This window comes from Siphateles boraxobius, unplaced genomic scaffold (assembly GCF_051911475.1).
Source record: "Siphateles boraxobius isolate OS27281-9 unplaced genomic scaffold, OSU_SipBor_1 130, whole genome shotgun sequence".
Lineage (NCBI taxonomy): Eukaryota > Metazoa > Chordata > Actinopteri > Cypriniformes > Leuciscidae > Siphateles > Siphateles boraxobius.
In genome coordinates, this window is record NW_027508734.1 from 38,617,476 (window position 1) to 38,640,620 (window position 23,145).

A 23,145-nucleotide genomic window follows, 5' to 3' on the forward strand; every position below is an offset into this window, starting at 1 on the left:
AATCTGGATCGATAGGCATTACTTTTAAAGCAGATGTAATGTCAATTTTGGCAAGCCAAGCGCCCCGACCTGCGATTTTGATCATGTCGATTGCCTGATCTATGTCGTGGTATTTAAGTGAAAATTCGTATAGAGGGATCAAGCTGTTTATGCTTGGAAACTGGGAATTGTGCAGGGCTGACAGGTTGATAATTAGGCGTTTTTTACCCGAGAATTTTCTTGTAGCCACTCTAAAGGGGCTAATACGAAACAGGTTAAATGGGGGATTGAGTTTTATTTGCATGTTTAAAAAGTTAGATGACATATTTCAACTAGCTTATAGCTATACAAAAAAAAAATGCCTTTAAACTTATGTGTGCAAAATTCAGAATTAAATGAATGTGCAGCAATACAGTCTGTAGGTCTACTATAGCCATTAAATAAGCGCATTTAGTTTCATATTTGTTAAAATATTATAATGTTTTTTTTTCAATGTTGATTATGAAAAGTGAGTCAGATAAGAGAGTAAGATAGGATGCGCAATATATGAGTCAGACATGATTTTGACCACTTCATTTAGTTTTGTTTTGTAGAAAGCCTTTCTTTAAAGTGAATTTCGTTTTGTATAAATTGCATCTTAATTTTAATAAAATTTTCATCAACCAATTGCCTAGATTTAATAAATAAGAAGCAAATATAGCAGACAATATAATAATTACATGGAGGAGCCAGCGCAGTCACTTGCATTGCACGTGAACTGGAGCGCATCTCATCATAAACTAGAATCTACATTTCCTGAAGAAAATGTGAAGTGGTGCTTGCAGTGGCAAAACTGTACTTAGGAGGTCTGTTTCACCCCTTACTATGGCAGAAAAGTTCCTGGAGAAGCCACAATAGTATCTGGCCATTCCTAAAAATGTCTCAACTCATGCTTGTTAGTCGGGGTGGGAAACTCAACAATTGCAGAGACCTTAGCCTCTACTGGTTGCACTTGACCCTGTCCCACACATTTACCCAGATATACAACCACAGCTTTCACAAATTCACATTTGGCTAAGTTTAAGGTTAGTGAAGCATCAGCTAACCGTTCAAACACCTCCTCCAACTTGATCAAGTGATCCTCCCATGAGTCGGAGTACCTACTGGTACCCTGGTAGTACACTACCACATCATCTAAATAAACTTCAGTGTTCTGCAGTCCTGCCAATACTCTGTTCATGAGTCTTTGGAAGGTGGAAGGTGCATTTCTCATGCCAAACGCCATGACAGAATATTGCAGGAAGTTATCAGGTGTAACAAATGCGGAAACATCTGAAGCACGAGGTGTAAGGTGGACTTGCCAATATCCTTTTAGCAAGTCCAACTTTGTGACGTAGCGTGCACTAGCAAATCGGTCTACACAATCCTCCATTTGCGGGAGTGGGAAGGAATCTGGCTTAGTCACAGAATAAAGCTCACGATAATCGGTACAGAATCTAAAAGTGGAGTCAGATTTAGGTATCATTATACAAGGTGAACTCCATGGACTTTGGCTAGGCACAGCCAAACTATTCTCAAGCAGATATTGGACCTCAGATTGCATAACACCAGAAGATCTTCAAAAGAAGATCGCTATCTCCTCAGAGCCAGGCCAGGCGGCCAGAAAGCTCTCCAAAACGCACACACACATATCCAAGGACTTTCACTAATTTCCTCATTTAGTAGACTTTACTGAGATATATTTGATATGCTGTTATGTTCGTCCGATTGCCCAGGTGCTATGAAGGTATCTGTGAGTGTATAGTAGTTCTAAACAAACTACAAGTGATTTTAATTATGTTTTTAATGTAACTTTGCAATATCATCCTCCGTACATGTCTTTCTTCCAACCTACAGAATCTCCGGGGGCTGACCAAGCAATATATGTATATGAACATACCGTAAAATTTATTTTACTATGCTGTACCATATTTAGAGTGATTCTGACTAAATTCTGACACTGTCATAAACCATGCAAATATGCGACCTGACAAGACAAAAGAAATTCTGCCCGCCAAAGTTTCGTTGAATGTCATTGGCCAGGGCTCCCCACAGAGGTGTGGACTTCAGTTTCTTTATGAGATCTGACGCCCCTTCCTTCTCACTCTTACTTCTCCTCTTCCTCGCATCACCATGTAACGGCTTTGTGTCCCCCTCCAGGGATCTTTTCCTTTGTTTGTTTAAGTTTTATTTTTCCTTTCTACTTTGTTCATTTCCTCAGACGAGTAAGTGAACTTAGCCTGAATTGTTTCTTTGGTAATTTACGTCCGAGACCGTTAAACCTTCGTTTGAAAGTGCGCGCTCCGGACCCATCCGCAGGCCACGTGATTCTCCCAGGGAACACATCCACATGCCTTCGAAGTGCCACACAACGAGCAACTGTGCAAGTAGATATTCGTATCGAGCTTTCAGAGGTTTAAGATGTTTTTCCCCGTGTTGTCTCTCAAAGGTTTTAAGGTCTGTAATTTGCCACAGATCTTTCCAGATTCTCTCTCTCTCTCATTATCTCTCTCTCTTTATTGATGCATTCTCTTTCATTGTCGTTGCATTTTGTTGTAAATACATTTTATTCCTTGTAACGTTAGTAACCGTATACGTAGTTTTCCTTTATTAAATTCATTATATTAATTTATTGATTCTGTCTCTCACTCATATACAAGTCCATTTAATGTACCATCCAGCTACGTGCTTTACAAATTTATTGATAAGAGGTATCGTTATAGAACAGGAAAGTTATTCCTTTTGGCCAGAGGAATGGCTTCTCTTAAAAGTCTATGAAGTAGGATCATTTTGTGATGTTTGATGAGATCGAATGATCAGGTTTTGCTGGACAAGGCGATGATTCGTTCATAAAGCATCCCCTTAAAAGATCCCCATGAAAAATCCCCTTAAAGATTATCCTGACGATCGATCTATGATAGACATAGGCCTAATTGATATATTAAATATTTAATTATAATACATTTTGATTAAGTACTGATATACAATCGAGCTGATAATAACCTGTCTGTAAAATATAGTCTACATATGCAATTAATTATAGTCCTTTGTGGTTAATGGTCTAGGTACATATATAAATGTAGATGCAGGGAACATATTATCCATTTTTGGTAGAGTTAACATGTATGATTATCTGGATCAAACCCGTATGAATCATTATTAATTGAAAATTACAAATTGTTGAATACATATTCCCAAAGCCTGACCCAGGTTCCTTACAACTTACCCTGCTTTTGCACCTCCGATCAGGAGTACAGATCCCATAGTTAGTATCACTTAGCTTCCTCTCTACTGTGTAAGGCCCAGAGAACCTAGCCTGCAATGCGGATCCAGGTACCGGAAGCAGGACTAACAAAACATCACCAGGCTGAAAAGTACGTGCCACACTCTTACTGCACTTTCCACTTCGTCTGGGAGTTAGCAAGGTGAGCCTTAGCAATCTCACAGGCTTTATGAATTCGTTCCCGAAAAGAACTGACTAGTCGAGGATAGACAAAGATAAAGAACTCTGTGACAGTAACTGCTCACTGATTAACTTAAGAGGACCTCTTATGGTGTGTCCAAACACCAGCTCTGCTGGACTAAAACCCAATGACTCCTGGACACTCTCCCTTACAGCAAACATAATCAATGGTAAACCCTCAACCCATTCCTTACCGGTCTCGATACAAAATTTTCGGAGCATCGACTTAAGCGTTTGATGGAATCGCTCCAAGGCACCTTGTGATTCCGGGTGGTAAGCACTAGACAATTGGTGCTTAATCCCAAACTAATTCAACATCTGTGAAAATACTTTAGATGTAAAATTAGTGCCTCGATCTGACTGGATCACCTTCGGTAGCCCGAAATTAGAGCAAAACTTAATGAGCTCTCGAACAACTGTTCTACTTTAAGAGTGCAGAGGGGCACTGCCTCAGGATAATGGGTCACAGCACCAGTGTTGGGTAAGTTACTCAAAAAAAGTAATCCATACAAATTACTAATTACTACTTTAAAATTGTAAATTGATTACATTACTGATTACTGCATGTAAAAAGTAATCAGATTACAAATTACTTTACTTTCAAGTTCCTTTGAAAACCTATTAAAACTACAAGAATACACTACAAAGTGAAACTCAGTTCTTTCCGTAATTTAATATTGCAGAATACAGACATCCCAAGTCTCCTGGAAGTTGCGGGAGTCTCCCGTATATATTGATACCGGCTCCCTGATGCCCGCAAATTAGTTCAAATCTCCCGGAATCTAGAGCAAGCGAGAAAGAGCGCGAATGCGAGACAGAAGAGAGGGCTGTTTCTCAATATGTTCTTGTGGACTTGTGAAACGTCATCAGTCGCAGTACTGTTCCAATTCAAAGTTCACATCTAGCTAAGTCCAGTTCAAGACCCCTGATGTGTTCCTGATACGCCCCTTTTACCCAGGATGCATCGAGAGGTGACTTTAACTTTGTAGCCTATTAGAGAGCTGACTTATGTTTGACTGAACGGTTTGCTTTATTTCTAATTGTACAGCTTCTTATACCTTTTAGGCTACTTATACTTTTATACTGGATATTATTTAGCATTAAAACTGACATTTAACAAAAAGAGACTGTGAAGACAAAAAGAGACAAAAAGAGGTTGTGTAATTTTATTTTATATATTTTAAAATATATAGAATATTTTTTATATTTATTTTACAATACATTCTCTTCACTGTATGTACAAGCCTGTCTCTTTTTTAATGATCAATAATGTTTCATATTTTTAAAATGAAAACAAAAAGAAGCAGGGTTGTGTTTTATATATCGTTTTGTTATAAATATATGCAGTGAGGATAATCAATGTGCATTGCCTGAACCACATTTGTGTGGCCATTAATATATTTAAGATTTTTTTAAATGAAAAGAGTTGTGTTTTATAACATATTTTGTTTTATTGTTGACGAAAGGAGGAAGAGTTGTACTTTATACCATATTTCGTTTTATTATTGCCTGAAATATAGCTACATAAAGAGATAACCTGAGTAGCCAGAGCGTGCTGAGTGACGCGATCAAGAACACTGCGGTTCCGTTTGCAGAATAACCGGACTCGCGCCTTCGGGAGTTTGTTCTCCTGAGTCAAACTTGGCAAGTCTGAACTACCAAGGACGCAAGTCCGAAGTTTGCGTAGGCTACTTCTATTGAGAAACGCCCAGAGTGTGCTCCAAACCTTGTAGTGCTGCGTGTGTGTGTGTGTGCCTCATGAAGCGCATTCTCCGGTAACCCCTAAAATCCACTGGATCCGTCTACGGCACGGAACGTCAGCGTCGCGGATGCCAGAGCTAATCGCGGCCATTATAGTGAATGCTCTTAAGTCCACCAGCTGCGGACGCGGCGCGTCTCAGAAGCGTCCCAGAAGCGTCTCTCCGCTCCGCAGAGAATAAGTAGCAGGTCTATTTTCGCCGCTTGCCGCGTGAGGCAGCAGTGAGCACATCGTACCGGGCAGGAAGTCAGACACAGAACGGCATAGAGGATCCGGTCGATTTTCAAAATAAAACACCCTGTGGAGACCAACGCTCCGCTGCTGAAACGCGCCTGAGATGCTTCCAGTAGACTTTGACGCCGAGCTAGGGACGCATCAAAAACTTGGCACTGACGTTCCGTGCCGTAGACGGATCCAGTGGATTTTAGGGGTAATTCATTAAAGTGCACGCTGACGCAGCAGGCCAAACATGATTAGAAATGCATTTTACTAAATATTTTTTTCATAACAATACATTTGTAACGCAAGTAACTTAATTTTATTGACATCAGTAACTGCAATCAAATTACATACATTTAAAATGTAATGAGTTACATTACTGCGTTACCACGAAAAGTAATTAGAATACAGTGACGCGTTATACCCAACTCTGCACAGCACACATAGTCAACACATATTGGTGACCCGACTTTTACTTCGGCAAGGGCCCTACACAGTCAATAATTAACCGCTCGAATGGTTCCCCAAGAACTGGTATCGGATTCAATGGAGCGGGCGGAATGGTTTGGTTTGGATTACCGGCCAATTGACACGTAGGACAGGAAGGCACAAATTTGGACACAGATGACTTTAGGCCTGGCCAAAAGAAATATTTGGAAATTCTATGAAAAGTCGTTGTCACACCTAAGTGACCCGATAGAGTATTTTCGTGAGCAAATCGCAACACCTGGAAATGATACCCAGAAGGCAGGACTATTTGGTGAACCTCTTGCCACTTCAAATCAGGACACTGGGGCTTCCATCTACGCTTCAATATACCATCCTCCAAGAAGTAAGCTACCCCAGCTTCAGGCGCTTGCATAATGTCCACCACAGCCTCCATACAAGACGCTAGGGAAGAATCGAAGTCTGAGCAACAATCAAATCCTCCCTACCAACTTTTAAAGCAAGTCATGGTATCGCCCCCATTTCAACAGGTTCTGAAACCAGATCAGGTACTACACTCATCTCGCATTTCTCACCGTTAGACTGAGAAAAGAAAATGGTATCAGACAGGTCAACAGTATTTTCAAATTTCTTTGACTGTATATGGGTCACAAAACAGGCAGGAAATACGGTTGAGAATTGGGTAGAGAGATCAAGCAACTCGTCAACATCAGGTTTGTGTACTACAATGGGTCTAGGAAATACCTTTCCACCGTACGATAGGGGCGGCAGTGGCTCATGGTTCATGTAGGTTGTCTACAAACCGAAAGGTTGGTGGTTCAATCCCCGGTTCCACCTGACCAAGTGTCGAGGTGTCCATGAGCAAGACACCAAACCCCAGCTGCTCCCGACGAGCTGGATGGCGCCTTGCATGGCTGACACCGCTGTCGGTGTATGAATGGGTGAATGTGAGGCAACATGTAAAGCGCTTTGGTGGCCAATGGGTCTGTGAAAGCGCTATATAAATGCAGTCCATTTACCATTTACCCGCAAGCTCATTTCCCAGAATAAGACTGAATACGCCCTCTAGGGTAACCTTGAGCACACCCCCAGCAACACTGGTCCTGTGACAAGGTCAGACTCCAAAACTACCCTATGGAGGGGAACGTTAACACATCCCATTTTGCATCCACGGATCAACACATCACTACCGGAATAAGACTCAGGTGAAAAAGGTAACATCTCCTCTAAAATCAATGACAGCATGGCTCCTATGTCCCTCAGAATTCCAACTTGCTGTCTATCAGAACCAGACGAAAAAGAAACCGAACCAAAAGAGAGAAACGGCTGGTAAGCCACAGCATCCAACGAATTTACCTCTGGCACAGATTGTACCAAAGCCAAATTTTTTGGCTTGGCAGAAGCACTTTTCTGTTTCCAAGCCTTACACTCTGAAATGATCTGATTTGGGTCAAAACAATAGTAACAGACCTGCTTGTCCCCTGAACGTTTAGGACTAACCTTACGTCTAACCACAGCAGCCATCTCCAATTAAGCATTACGAGAAGACTGAAATAGTTCTGAACTCTCCGTGCCTGAAAACTGACTTTTAGCCTGACGTGTAGAGGAAAAAAACGTCGCGATGAGTCAAAACAAACTCATCAGCTAACTCATCAGCTAGCACAGCAGCATCATTCAGAGCTTGCACATTCTGTTCATTCAAATGAACAACAACGCTTTCTGGGGCACATGCTTTGAAGTGTTCTAACAAGATCAACTCTTGGAGCTGCTCAAAAGTAATAATCCTACGAGAAGTACACCACTTTTCAAATAGTGCCCTCTTCTCACGTGCAAATTCAACACAAGTTTGTCTGCCTGTTTTTGCGTGGGACCTGAACTTTTGCCGATAAGCTTCTGGCACCAACTCATATGCTCGCCGCACAGCAGCCTTCATCACATCATAATCAAGAGATTGTTCAATGGGTAACACAGCTGAAACCTCTTGCGCCTTACCCGACAAATTGCACTGCAGAAGTAGCGCCCACATATCCCTAGGCCACAGTAGTTTTGCAGCCACACAATCAAATACGGTAAAATACACGCCTACTTCTGACTCTCTAAATGGTGGTACCAGTCTGATACATTTACTGACATCAAAAACTGATGGTGACTGAACTATTGATGAACTATTATCAGAGGTGTGCTCAGAATCTACTATTGGCATACCAGCCGATGAACCTGAAGATCTACTACGAGGTGATGGAGTGGGTCTACCCCGTTATATCAAAGCCTCCATCTCATTCCCATGACACTCACTATCCCGTACTCGTTTATGTGCTGAGCCTCACATTCTTGTCGTTTCAATTCAAGCTCTAATTCTTTGAGCTTAATTGCCAAACCAGTATCAGAAGCAGATTCATTTGAATCAATATTAAAAACAGAACCAGCAGCCTAAGATCCTCTCTCAACACCCCCATCTGGTGCTGCCAAAATGCCAGCTCCTACTAATTCCTCAAACAATTCCTCTTTGATAACTTGTTTGCGATTGTGGCTGGGCGGATTAGATCCCGCCCTATTAATTGTTGAGTGATGGGTGTGACAGCCTATCGGCAGCCATCCCTGGTATATTTAAGGCGGAGTTCAGGCCACCTGGGTATGTGTCATTGTTACCTTTGTTTGTGTCCGCACGCATCTCTGCTGGAGCCAGACTAGGGTCCGGATTTGTGCGACGTCGCTGTTGGGTGCAGGCTGTCCTCATCACAGGTATGTTACTGCTAACGGATTACTGTTAGTTTTGGTTTGATCTCCGGTAACCTATGTTTTCATCACAGTACAGCTTATGTGCTTGGTCAGAATGGAACACGGGTACAATTGTGGTTTGCCTCCTATGAATAAGGCTGTGAGTAGCTGAGTATTCTGGGGGTCTAGTGATCTACCATTGGAAAGGTAAATTTAATCACTTGATTTTACGGGTGGGTTATTTTAAATGCATTTATTAATTGTTTGCTTTCTTTAGTGCGTCAAGCTGTTTGTGAGCGGTTCATCTTGGTTGACTGCGGGGCAAAATGCTCCATAAAGAGCGTTGTTAAGACTGCACTGTTTTGTTCTGCTGCCATTAATCTTACTATGCGATCGTTTATTATTTTGATGTATGATTTGTTTGTTTCTCTAGTTTATTTTTCTTTTGTTGTTTGCTTCAAGCCAATGCTGGTGGTCTAAGGGAGTGGCTTGTTTCAGAGCCGTCAGTCAACATGAAATGTGCCATCAGTTGTATCATTTAACTCCTACCTTTTGTAATATTGCCACCAGCAGTTTGGTTATTTTGCTCTTTGACCAGTGTTTTTCTTAAAGACTGTGAAGAAATTAGCTACATTTTGTTTTGGATTTGTTTTCTGTGATTTACTTCTTTGATCTCATTTAATATGTGACTTTTTCTTTTGCTGAACTGACAGTCTGATGTGAACCTCTTGGGAAGTACAGGCCGGTTTAACTTCTGTGACCAGAAATCTGCCAAGTGTTGGTTTCTTCTATAGTTAGAATTTGTTCTACTATAAATTGATACAGGTGTCTGCAGCAACTTGTGAAATTGTATTGTGTCTGATATTTTTGTGTTTCTTTCAGAAGCTGAAGGCCCCCGGTGTAGGGAAACTAGCTGCTGGTGCCCCTTCTGGTGGTGGTGTTTCTTTCACCGAGTGTTTTGTCTTTTTGGCACCTGCTTGTCTTTTGCTTATCTAGTGTGAGAGTGTTTGTGAGGAGTGGAGTGTGGTGAGTGGTGTGGCCGTCGGGTACTCGCTGCCCAGCTAGCTCCTTACGGGTAAGCCTCAGCCTGAAAGTGTGGTTTTGTGTTTGTGTTTTTTTTGTTTGACGCATACTGAAGAAGTGTAAGACTTTTACTCCTTGAGTCAATAGTTTTTTAGATATATTCAAAATAAATAGGATTGTGAAAAATAAAGTGTTTTTGTGTTCAGATTCACGTCTCTTGTCCTCTGTGGTAGCGAACGTGTGTGTTCTTGTGAAATTTCCCCATTCAGTGAAACGGGGTGGCGTAGTCTGCTTTTGGTTTGTTCTTTTATTCTTTTGCTATACCTTTCCCATAAATGTAACTTTTGGTAACACTTTATATTATGACCCGCAAAGAACTTCGTAAGTAAACCGAAATTACGGTGTACGTTTCTGTAATTATAGTTTGGGGTAATAAAGGGGTACAAACAGATATAAAAGCAAATTATTTATAATGTAATTATTAACTAACAGGTACCTATTCTGTTAATATATTCCAGGCAAAAATTGTATGTCTGTTGTATATAAAAGTTATCACATTTCCGGCAAAATATTCTTGTGCAATGTAGTTAGAGGGTAATTTTGACATCTGTGGGTTGTAAATTAAACGTGTGTGAATATATATATATATGGCTGTATGTAAGCACAGTATGACAAAAATTGAATTTATTGGCTTTTCTTACTAAACTACTTAACGTTAAGCCAAGAAATTATGTTTCTGCTATGATTTTAATTTAGAACGTACCATGTAGTACTTACCTTATCACATTGTATTTCAATGACATTTAATTGCCAGGGCAAATAAACGGTGTAATTAAAACGTCTTTTTTTGTTTTGTTTTAGTAGAGTACCGTTCTCTGTAATTACTGTGCAAATAGTGTTGTTTCGTATTGTTACATAGTAAGTAGTCTTTGTTACCCGTTTCAACTGTATTTACAGGGTAAGTGTAACTCCTGTGGGCTGTAAATTAAAGTGGCGCTTGTTACCACCTTGTTCTGTGTAGTTACAGGGTAAGTGCAGTAAATATACAATAAAGGATCCCATTTAATTTCTGACTTTTATTTTACAAAGTATTTACCCTGTAACTACACAGAACAAGGGGGTAACAAGCGCCACTTTAATTTACAGCCCGCAGGAGTTACACTTACCCTGTAAATACACAGTTGAAAAGGGTAATAACCACTACTTATTATGTAACAATACGAAACAACACTATTTGCACAGTAATTACAGAGAAATGTACTCTTTTTAAGAAAACAAAACATAAAAACGGTTTTAATTACACAGTATATTTGCCCTGACATTTAAGTGTCATTGCAATACAATGTGAAAGTTTTTATATATGTTTAATTTACAACCCACAGATGTCAAAATTACCCTGCAACTACATTGCACCAGAACATATTTTTCCAGAATTGTGATTAAAAAACTTTTATAAATAACAGATGTACAATTTTGCCTGGAATATATTAACAGAATAGGTACCTGTTCGTTTTAAAATAATTACATTATAAATATTTTGCTTGTATATCTGGTTGTACCCCTTTATTACCCAAAACTTAACATATTGTTCCCTTATACATACACGGAAGTACACTATAATTACAGAAACGTACACCATAATTTCGGTTTAATTACGAAGTTCTTTGCAGGTTGTATATCTGCTTGTCACCTCTTTATTACCCAAAACTTAACATATTGTTCCCTTATATACACGGGCGTACACTATAATTACAGAAACGTACACCGTAATTTCGGTGTACTTACGCAGTTGTTTGCGGGTCGTAATATAAAGTGTTACCTAACTTTTGCCATATCTCCACCTCGCCACACACGCCTCTTTTGTATGCTAACATTAAAAAAAGTCTGCTATGGAAATTAAATACTTTTTTACGATACCGATTATATACTTCCAAAGTTGGAAGCAATGTAAAGGCGAGGAAGTCAAACTCCATAATTCAAGCCCCAATATTTCCCACATCATAAAGAGAAATAAACAGCCAGACAAAGCAGAGAAAAAGGGCACTTACCAATTTTGAATCAACCACCAATAGATTCGTTTTCAACTTTGTTGCCAAACACCTAGATAACATCCAATTGTTACCAACACTTTAAGCGAGCGATCTCGGACGAGCCCCCAAATTCTATTAAATCCCTAATTAGTCTAGGGTTGAAGGAACGTGTAACAGAATAAAACAAAGGAAAACAAATGGTGTGATGTGTGGAGGCAGCAAGGCTCAGCTCCCAACCCCAATACTTTAACAAAAATAACCCAAGACAAACATGAGGTTTCATTCTTGTGATTATGGGAGGATTTCCAGGCTTCAAGAAGGGTTAATGGAAAAATAACAAACATAAACCCTCTAACTATTATGGGGGAAACTAACTAATTTACAGAAGAAAAGAAAAAGTACAATGAATACTCTAACTCCCTAACTAACTTAAACAGGAGAAAACCAGATACTATAAAGAAAAGCACCCACCTCTCTACCAATCCTTTCCCCAAAGAATTAACATAATAACAAAGGATACTTTAACACAGATAAATATTAGTAGTAAATAATAACTTACAAATTAACCAGAAAGTCTTGTCGTAGGCACCAATTACCACAATCGTGTTTAAGAAGATAACACCGAAGAGGATCGATCAATCAACCAAATGTAATTAAGAAGAACATCAACAGAACTTCAGGGTTGAGATATAGAACCACACGACGATGCTGCCACACACACACACACACACACACACACACACACACACACACACACACACACACACACACACACACACACACACACACACACACACACACACACACACACACACACACACACACACACACACACACACACACACACACACACACACACACACACACACACACACACACACGTCTATGGAATCATGCTGCTTAAATTCCCACAGCTTCCTCTCCTCCTCCAATCACATTAGGTTACCAATCATTGAAGTCAGGTGGCAGCCATTACTTCCTGCTTATGGTAGAGAGAGGGAGAGAGAGAAACAGGGAATAAAAAAAATAGAAAAAATAAACAACAAAACCAATACTTCTTTGGACGTAACACAATATAGTTTGATAAAAGCTGTTCATTCATTCACACACAGACGCGATTCATATTTTAAATAATTAATTTAAACAGTCTTTTTGCCAGCTGTAGTAAAGAACAGGGCACATCTCTGCCATTCATTCACACACATACACTCGATTCATATTTAAACACGTGATTCATATATAGCAATATAGTTTGGTAAAAGCTGTTAATTCATTCACACACAGACGCGATTCATATTTTAAATTAATAATTTAAACAGTCTTTTTGTGAGCTGTAGTAAACAACAGCGCACATCTGTGCCATTCATTCACACACATACACGCGATTCATACTTAGACCGTCTTTTTGCAGTTTACACGCACTAGGATATCGCGATTAGAACAATAATAAAAAAAAAACGTCCTATTCTTCTCAGATGGATCCGTTGCTCCTCAAAATTAATTTAAACCAGCATTTCTGAGGTAAATTGCCCAGGATTATTCCTGACAGCCTCGCAAGCCGACATAAAGGACTGTAATCTTCTTCGTTTGGTGTTTTATGGCGGTTGGCAAACCAACTTTCGCTGCATTACCGCCACCAACTGGACTGGAGTGTGAAGCACTTAAAAAATGAAAACAATAATCAACTAAAAAAAAAAAAAAAAAAAAAAAAACCTTCAAATTCTCCAATCTATTCCTATTTCTTTGATATACTTCATTATCGCACTATATATTTTAACTTGTTCTACTTGCTTTCCCAATAAACTTTCCATACTGAATACTACCACACCCAATTTCCTTACTATCCTCTTAAGTACTTCCCTTTCTTTTCCATATTTTACACATTTTATTAATACATGTTCAATTGTTTCTGCCTGATCACAATACTTACATTTCCCCGTATCATGTTTTCCTATCTTTAACATTGAATGATTTAATCGTGTGTGCCCTATTCTAATACGAGACACCATTGTATCCTCTTTCCTATTCCCAAAAACACTTCTTTCATTTCCTACTTGCTTCTGAATACTATACAACTTTCTTCCCTTCTCCTCATTATCCCATTGTTCTTGCCATTTATTTTTTATGAATTCTTTTATTTTACTTTTAACTTCATTTTTGCTCAACGTCACTTGCACATTTACCTCATTATGTTTTACTGCTTGCTTTGCTAATCTATCTACCACTTCATTTGCCTCCAGTCCCACATGAGCAGGAACCCATACAAACACTATTAAGCTTACACTACTAATTCTTAGCAAACTAGCAAGTATCTCATATATAATGTCTTGCCTTAATACTTTTTTTCCACTTACGAGACTTGTGATTGCTGCAATCGAATCAGAACATATAGCTACTACTCTCGGTTTTACATCCTCTACCCAATGGAGTGCAACCATTATTGCAACTAATTCAGCTGCAAATACAGAAATATGGTCAGTTATTCTTTTCTTGATACTTATTTGAAACTTAGGAATATATACAGCAGCTCCTGTTCTTCCAGAGCTAGGATCCTTAGACCCATCAGTAAATATTTGCACCCATGATGAGTACGTCTGATCTAAATACTGCTGTGCTATAATATTCTTTAGGATGTCTTTCTTATTTTGAATTTTCATCTGAATTTGAAGGTCAATTATTGGCCTTGGAAACAACCATGGTGGTATTCTGGATAATATCACTGTAGGGCTTACATCACAATCTTCAATACCCGCTTCTTGTGCTTCTCTATGAACACTCCATCCCAAGCTTTTAATATTTTTGTTCCCATGTTCCCAGCATTCTTCTAATACCCCCTTCACTGGATGATTCTTTTCATGACCTTTTATATTGACCCAATAATTCAGTCTTATTTTATGTCTTCGTAGTTTTAACGGAGCAACACCAACTTCTACCTGTAGAGCTGCTATAGGGGATGTTCTAACTGCACCACAACATATTCTTAGAGCTTGATTTTGTATCGCTTCAATCTTTTTGAGTGTAGTCTCGTTTGCAAATCCGTAAACTATACTTCCGTAATCTAAACTTGATCTAATTAAAGTATTATATATTCTTTTCAACGATAACCTACAAGCTCCCCATTCCACCCCTGTTAAACACCTTAATATATTTATTCCTTTTTTACATTTCTTAATCAGATTTTTAGCATGTATAGCAAAAGTCATCCTGGAATCCATCCATACACCAAGATATTTGACTACAGGCACTTGCTCCATTTCCTGCTTATACAACTTTAATTTAACCTCTGGTATTTTTTTCCTATTAGTAAAACATATAACCTGAGTTTTAGCCACAGATAATCTAAAGCTCCAATTATTTGCCCACCCCTCTACTTCATCCACTGCTTTTTGAATACTTTGTGTTACACATGCAATATTACGACCTCTTTTCCAAATTGCCCCGTCATCCGCAAATAATGCTCTTCCTACATCACCTTTTATATTACAAAAAACATCATTTATCATAATATTAAATAAAACTGGGCTGCATACACTTCCTTGAGGAGTTCCGTTCTCTATCTTATATATCTCTGAATACTCTACTCCTATCCTAACTTGAATTGTTCTTTCAAGAAGAAAGTCCATAATCCAATTATACATCTTTCCTCCAATTCCCATACATTTAATTTTTATTAAAAGTCCCTCTTTCCAAAGCATATCATAAGCTTTCTCGATGTCGAATAACACCCCTACCATTACTTCTTTATTAACCTGAGCTTTCCTGATATCTGCTTCCAGGCTTACCACAGCATCCATAGAATTTCGACCTGCCCTAAATCCACTTTGATATGGTGACATAAGTCCTTTAACTTCCAATATATAATTTAATCTACGTACAATCATTTTTTCCATCAATTTACATAAATTAGCGGTTAGTGCAATTGGCCTATAATTAATTGGATTGGATTTATCCTTTCCAGGTTTGCCTATGGGTATTATTATTCCATGTTTCCATGAAGAAGGCAGCTTTCCTGTATTCCAGATCTTATTGAATAAGTTTAGAATCACTTTCAATGATCTATCTGACAAATGTTGAATCATTACATAACATATATCGTCTCTTCCAGGAGATGTATGTTTGACTCCCCCTAAAGCCATCTTTAATTCATAAATACTAAAATCTGCATCTAAGGTGTCTCCAGTAGGTTTCCTTTTCATCAACACGTCTGGATGCTGACTCTTATTCTTAATTCTGTTCTTTTTAATATCCTCTGTTACATTATCATCACTATGGACTTTAACAAAAACTTTAGCCAGCATTTCAGCCTTTTCTTTATCTGCCACAGCCATTTTCCCTACATCATTTTTTAAAACTGGTATAACCTGATTTCTATATATTCCTCCCATTTTTCTAATTGATCCCCACATTTCACTTATGTCAACATCTTCTCCTATTGAGTTACACCAATCTCTCCAGTACTTCTTTTTAGCTATTCTTACTTTTCTTCTCACCTCAGCTAGTGCTCTCTTATAATAGATAAAATCTCCAAATAAATTAGTTTTTTAAATTTTCCTAAATGCTTTATTCCTATTTCTAACTGCGATACTACATTCTTCTGTCCACCACGGAACTGCTTTTCTTTTTTTACATAATCCCTTTTTACCTATTACTCTATCTGTTACCTCAAACAATACTTTACATATTTTCTCATTATACTCCTCTATATCCTCTATCGCATTTAGATCTAATGCTGTTATTTCTACCTCGCTTAAATACTCATACACTTCCCAATTTGCTTTTTTAAATCTCCATCTTGGTGCTAAAAACACATTATGCTCCAATACACTCATCCCTACCTTACTTAAAATTATATAGTGATCACTACCCATAATATTTTCTTCCCACACATCCCATATACATTTATTTGCTATCTCTTCAGAAACCAATGTTAAATCAATTGCTGACCCAACTCCACGAACCAAATCTATTCTCGTGTTTCTCCCGTCATTTAAACATACTAACCCATTATTGTCTAAAATTTCTTCTACTACCCCCCCATTATAATCATCACTACTACTTCCCCATAAAGTGCTATGTGCATTAAAATCTCCACACCAAATTACTTTATGATTTCCTGACCCAATAACCTTCTCTAACTCTTTACTAAGTTTACTACAAGGATTATAATAATTTATTATTCGAATAGTTTGATTCCCTGCAAATACTTCTATCACCACCAACTCATATGCTTCGATCTCATTAATGACTCTATATTCTATATCATTTTTAATAAAAGTGGCCACCCCACCTCCATTTCCTGCCCCTCTATCTCTCCTTACTATATTATATCCTTGCAATACAAATTTTAGGTGAGGTTTTAACCACGTTTCTTGAATACAAATTATATTAGGTTTCTTATCTTGTTGATCTACATACCTCTTAAATTCTGGTCCATTTGCAATAATACTTCTAGCATTCCATTGCAAAACCGTTAAAACCATAATTATTATGTACTTCCACATGAAGTTTGAACACTTGATTTAGCCATAAGCGTGTCATTTATTTTTTCCGAAGTTACTCCGGCTACATTCAAGTATCTCTCTGCTGCCCTTATAATGATTTTAATTCTTTCTGTTCTACTTTCCGTTTGAGCCGAACAATTTATCACTTCGACCATAAATGACACGAATTCCATTTTTCCAATCACCAATTTATCCTCATTTGTCTTTACCTGAACCATTTCAATTCCATTGCCCTCCTTACTAACCACCTCTCCCTGTCTCTGTTCATGTCGTTTTGCTTTCTTTGCGGCTTCAGCATAAGTCACCCCCTCCGTAATTCTCACATTCTGAATTTTCACCGCATGTTTGTGTACCCTGCATCCCCCAAATCCAGCACTATGCTCATCACCGCAATTGCAGCATTTTGCCTTCGCTCCTATGTCACATTTACCATATTCATGTTCGCCCCCACACCTCGCACATCGTAAATTACCTCTGCAAACCGCACTTACATGTCCATACTTCTGACACTTGAAGCATCTTAGTGGGGGAGGACGTAAGGTCTTACTTGATAACTTACATATCCTATTTTAATCCTCTCTGGCATTCTTTCTTCATCAAACTGAAGCATCACAGACAGACTATCCTTCCTTTCTTTATTTTTACCATATTGGAGCCTTTTTGCTCCAACGACCTTGCTCCCTTCAATGGCGCTTTTAATTTTATCAACAGGAACATCAGTTGGGATTCCATAAATGACACCTCTTAACCATGGTTTCCTAGTCATCATTGTGCTTGTTACCGAATATCCAAGCATTGAATTAATATCCAGCGCCTTCTTTTGTTGTTTTTCGTCTTTACACATAATAATCACCTTTCCATCTCTCAGGGTCTTTGCATTCTTTATTTCTCCTAACACCCTTTTCAAAGCTTTGGTCAGTTTAATTGGATTTAATGTCATTCCGGTTTCCCCGAATGTCATCATTACTTTAAATTCTTCCACCTCAATCCTACTCACATGATCCTCCTTTCCACTATCCGTAAATGATCCTTGGCTATAGGTTTTCTTTCTTTTCCGCTTTGCTATTCTACTCCATTCATTCCCTCCAACACTCCCGCTACATGATTCATCCTCCATTTCCGGGTCGCTACCAGAGCTACCGTCATTTCCTGCCATCAGTGCTCCAGTCACAGTCCAGTGTTGCCAACCGCCACCCTCTAGTGCCTGTTTTCGGACTGTAATCTGATTAAACTTGGTGTGTTTTATTGAGTTGATGAGGGGCGTTGTTGACACATTGGATCGCCTCAGATCAATTACCTTAACGTGCGCTCTCTGTGGGCTTGTCACATTAAAAGATAATCTGCTATAATGAGCTAAAATGAGAACGACTGATATCGCTCTATTTTCATATAGATTACATAAACAGAGAATATTTGTTTTTTGTTATGAATTAGATCATTTGAAAGTACACACTTAAATGATTATAACGATATTGTCAGGAACCAGTCAGACTCATTTCAATCCACCACTCAAAGATCACTCTCCCCGGTATATTAACCACACACACCTGTGCACCATCAATTACCTCATCACCCAGCTTCATAAAACACTCACGGACACTTCAGTCTTTGTCAATCCTCAAACAGGAATCGACCATAACCCATTGCCTCCCGAAGTCTTTGAATCATCCTGAAACCACCAAGTAAAGTATACTCACCTGTGAAATACTAACCTCTGTGTCCTTGTCCCGCTGTTCTCAGAAGTCCTGCCTGATTCCATGTTTCCCGTGTTCCGGTGTTCATCTGAGTGTCTGGTATTCTCGCTGAGGTCTACTTGTCCGTGGTTGCATCTGAAAGAGAAAAAGAAAAGTATTAATAACCAAGCATTCACTTAATGCTTAACCTTTAATACTACTGCTGAATCAGTTCGAATGCATTAAAATTATGAACATCAGCTATGCTAATTATTTCCCATCTGCCTTTCTGCTATCTCGGGATGCTAGTCCCGAGGTAAATAGCGTTCGTCAGCTCCAGTTTGTATCCAGCCTCTCACGGAGACTTCAGATGCCCCAACGCCTGTGAAGAGACAGCTCGACGCCTGTGAAGAGACGACTCAAACCCGGTGATATGTTATGCCATAAATTAATACATGATTAACTGACTGTATTTTTCTATGTACATTTCCGAAATGCACTTTCTGTAAAGCTGCTTTGAGACAATGTGTATTGTGAAAAGCGCTATACAAATAAATTTGAATTGAATTAATGAACTGTGATTGTTTGAATTAAACTAATCTAAGGAGGATCTGCTCACCTGGAATCTGCCCTGCACGTAGCGATCATCACCGAATCTTCACCTAAACTTTGCTTACTCACCTTTGCACTATATTCACTGTAAATAAACTCACGTTTGAAATGCACTTACCTCTGTCTCTGTGCCTGTATCCTGACAGAAGGCTTGACCAAAAAGGAAATCTGGAGCGCGATGGAATCTACCATTCATGGTGACAATCCTGCACAACCTATAGCCGCTGTTGTGAATTCCAGTCAGCCAACGCTCTGTACTTCCGCAAACTCTGTCAGGGTTTGAAATTCGCTTACCTCTGTCTCCGTGCCTGTATCCTGACAGATATATTGCTCATGCCTGGGTGAATAGTATTCGCTGAGTTTTGTTTAAGTTTAGAGATGTGCTCCAATAAAAAGGTTCCGGTGACGGAGAGCCAGAAAGCACACTCTTTTTATTTCTTTATTTTACAATAGCACAATTGTTTATTTCGATTGTAAATGGACACATAAAGAAGACATGTAACAGCTTATTTTTTCACATTTATTTATTTCGATTGTAATTGGACACATAAAGAAGACATGTAACAGCTTATTTTTTCACATTTATTAAGTCTGTATGACGGAGTATTTTAAGTCTATTTTGCTGCTATGTGAAAAAAATCGAGCAAAACGCGCCGGCATGTTTGCCGACCCCAGAGGGATAAAACCATTTCTTTACGCCTGACAGCAAATAATGAGTAAATTCAGCGTCCGGGTGATGACCTAGTTCAAAATATTTGCACTTAATATTTACGGGAGTCGCCAAGTAAATTTTTTTTTTTTTACAGATTTGTACACTGGACCAACAATGCGGGCATTGGCGCCGCCACAGACGCTACAAATGTGCATGAACCGGCAGCGCCCTCTGCTACATTTACCAGAGTTGAAATGGTTGCAGGGCTGTCTACTTTTGTCTAAAAAGGAGACTTTCCTTTCAAAATCCTGGTTTGCGCTGGGGGTTGCTACATGAGGCATATAGCTGGTGGATTTAGCAGTGTTTGAGCTACTGGAGCTGCAGGCCACTGGAAGTGGGTGGGGTTACAACCTGTTGGGTAAAACTGTTGAAATGGTTGGGCGTGTGCTGCTAGCAGCGATAGCCTGGCGCTAGTGTCTGCAACAGGGGCTGGATGCCACTGAAAAGGAAAAGGGTTATGAACAGCGGGAGTATAGAACTGAGAGGCTGTAGGGAGGCCTCAATCCTGCTACTGTCCACTTCCCAATAGGTGGGATCGTCGGGACGGCCGAGCGGTAGGAGGCCGGGGAGGAAGATGAAAGTCTTGCCAGGGGTGGCGAAGACTGACCTCGACATCTTGGCCAGCGCAGGGCTGTTCGGGCAGGCGTGCGGCCGCGCGAAGAAGCCTGGGGCTCAGGTGCGATGTCCTGCGTAGGAGGAATGGTCCTGGGGCCGGCGGAATGCAACGGCAGATCCCTCGAATGTTTGTTTCTTCTTCAGATGAAGAGATTTGACATTGTGACATGGTAGCAAAACGGCGAGCCAAGATGCTGCTAAACTGTCAACGAATTGAGCTGAGACTGCTGAATATATATATATACACCTCTTATCGTTGATTGTCGAGTGCTCTCCACTCATGTTAATTAACTGAGCGTACTCCTCCCGAACTTTGTTATTAAAACATCATTAAAAAACACAAACAGCTATTAGCATGGTACTTTACACAACATATTTCATTTTTGAATTATTTGTGCAAAATGATTAATCTAGAGCCCACTGTATTCAAAATCCATCTATTTCGGTGAGTCAGCACACTGGAGTGAGTACTGACTTAAAAATAAGAAAAAGGAAAAATGATGCGAATCATTGGTTAACTGCTGAGGAATATGGAATGGGAGAGCTACATGCTAGATTGTTGTGGAGTTGTGCGTTTAAAGTGTGCTGAACTCTTGAATCAGTTTCACCAAAATATTGATTCATTTATTTAGGCTACCCCACTTCAAGATATATTATATTTTCAGTAGTTCAAACTGGCTAGAACTGGTCTTGAATGTCTCATTTTTGGTCTTTGACACAAATCAGCAAAAAACAAAACAGGTCTGAAATATGATGTATCAAATGCTTTTTAGGATTTTATAAATCACAATTTAAGTGTATTTTGAGTCTCTGTAATTCTTTTTTCCAAATATTGTATTATCCAAAGTAAATGTTTCAATATAAATAATAAATGTCTTGTTACTTTGAAACTTTAAATGTAGCAAAGAAATCAAGGACAAAAAGGCCATATTGGAATGGCAAGTGGTAGATATTTAAGCATGTAAATTTTCTTAATTTTTAAATGTTAAAATCAACACTTATCCCACTTTTCCTTTCAGTATTTGATTTTGATATTCAATTTGCCATGCCCTCTGTATTATGGGTGCCTATTAAAAAGTAATTTCCATCCTCAAATCATTTGGAAAGGTTTGAATGCTTGTCAAAAGTAATTATTCCAGAGTCAAATAACCTTTTATTTATTCATATGGCAAGTGTTGTCATATCAGAGTTGGCAATGGTGTACCACTGTCATTCAGCCTGAGTGTAATTTCTGGTATGTGGCTTGTGGCTGCAAGACTGTAAAGTCTAAATAAAAAACATATGATGAGAGAGTGACAAAATAACCACATTTTCAGAGTCAAACTTAGTGCAGTAAGGTCTAACTATGTAAAAGACTTCTAACTATGGTACCCAAAGCCATGCGTGCACAGTAAGAGGTAAAACATCTCTTCAGAGTCATTAATTGAGCCCGGCTGCCACCAGACTGGAATTTATGTATCTGAATTTCAGATTTTTGCATTCATGCAAGTGGGACTTTTAACTGTTGAGCTATCAGTGGTACTTAGATCGCATGAGCCTATTAACTTTTTTTTTTAGGTGTTCAAGCACGAAGTGCTGAAAACCTATTGTAATTGCTATTTGAAAAAAAAAAATTCCCCTAAAACGCATCATGCAGCCCAAACCGTAAGGCCTAGAGACTTGAAACTCGGTCAGATGGTAGGCCACACTTTTGGGGAGAATCTATCAGAGTATAACCCCGATTGGCCCATAGGTGGCGCTACAGCTATCATAAGTACTGAATTGCTCATAACTCATCGACCGTTGGTTCTAGCCTCAAGCTGTTTACACCACTGTGATCCTTGGCTTAAGACGGACAAAATCTCCATTATATCTCCTCGGTATATCTCTAATTTCGATTTAGGCAAGAAAATTTTCCGCTATGTCGAATTTTGTCCAAAACCTACTTTTGCGAACTAGTCCCTGGTTTTTCGCCCGATCGGAACCAAACCAGTCTAGGCCTATTCTCTGGACTCTCTAGATCAATAATTATCAAAAAAAGTTGAAATTTTGATTTTCTGTATATCCGTATATTTTGTATGTATATCTATACGAAAACTCAGAACTTCACAAAAATTGGTGAGCATATGTGACAGAACATCCTTAAAAAGCATGCCAAATTTAATGGAGATCGGACCATAGGTGACGCTATAACTGTTAAAAAGCTTTGAAACAATGTTTTTCCTATGGTAAATTGCCTGTATTCTCTGTAAATGGTCTATTCCATCTATGATCATTTAATGTTCATATCAGAATGTTCAAAACCAGTGCAGTACAATACTCTGGACTCTCTAGATCAATAATTATCAGAAAAAGTTGAACTTCTGCATTTGGATGACTATAGGGTCACTTCAAAAT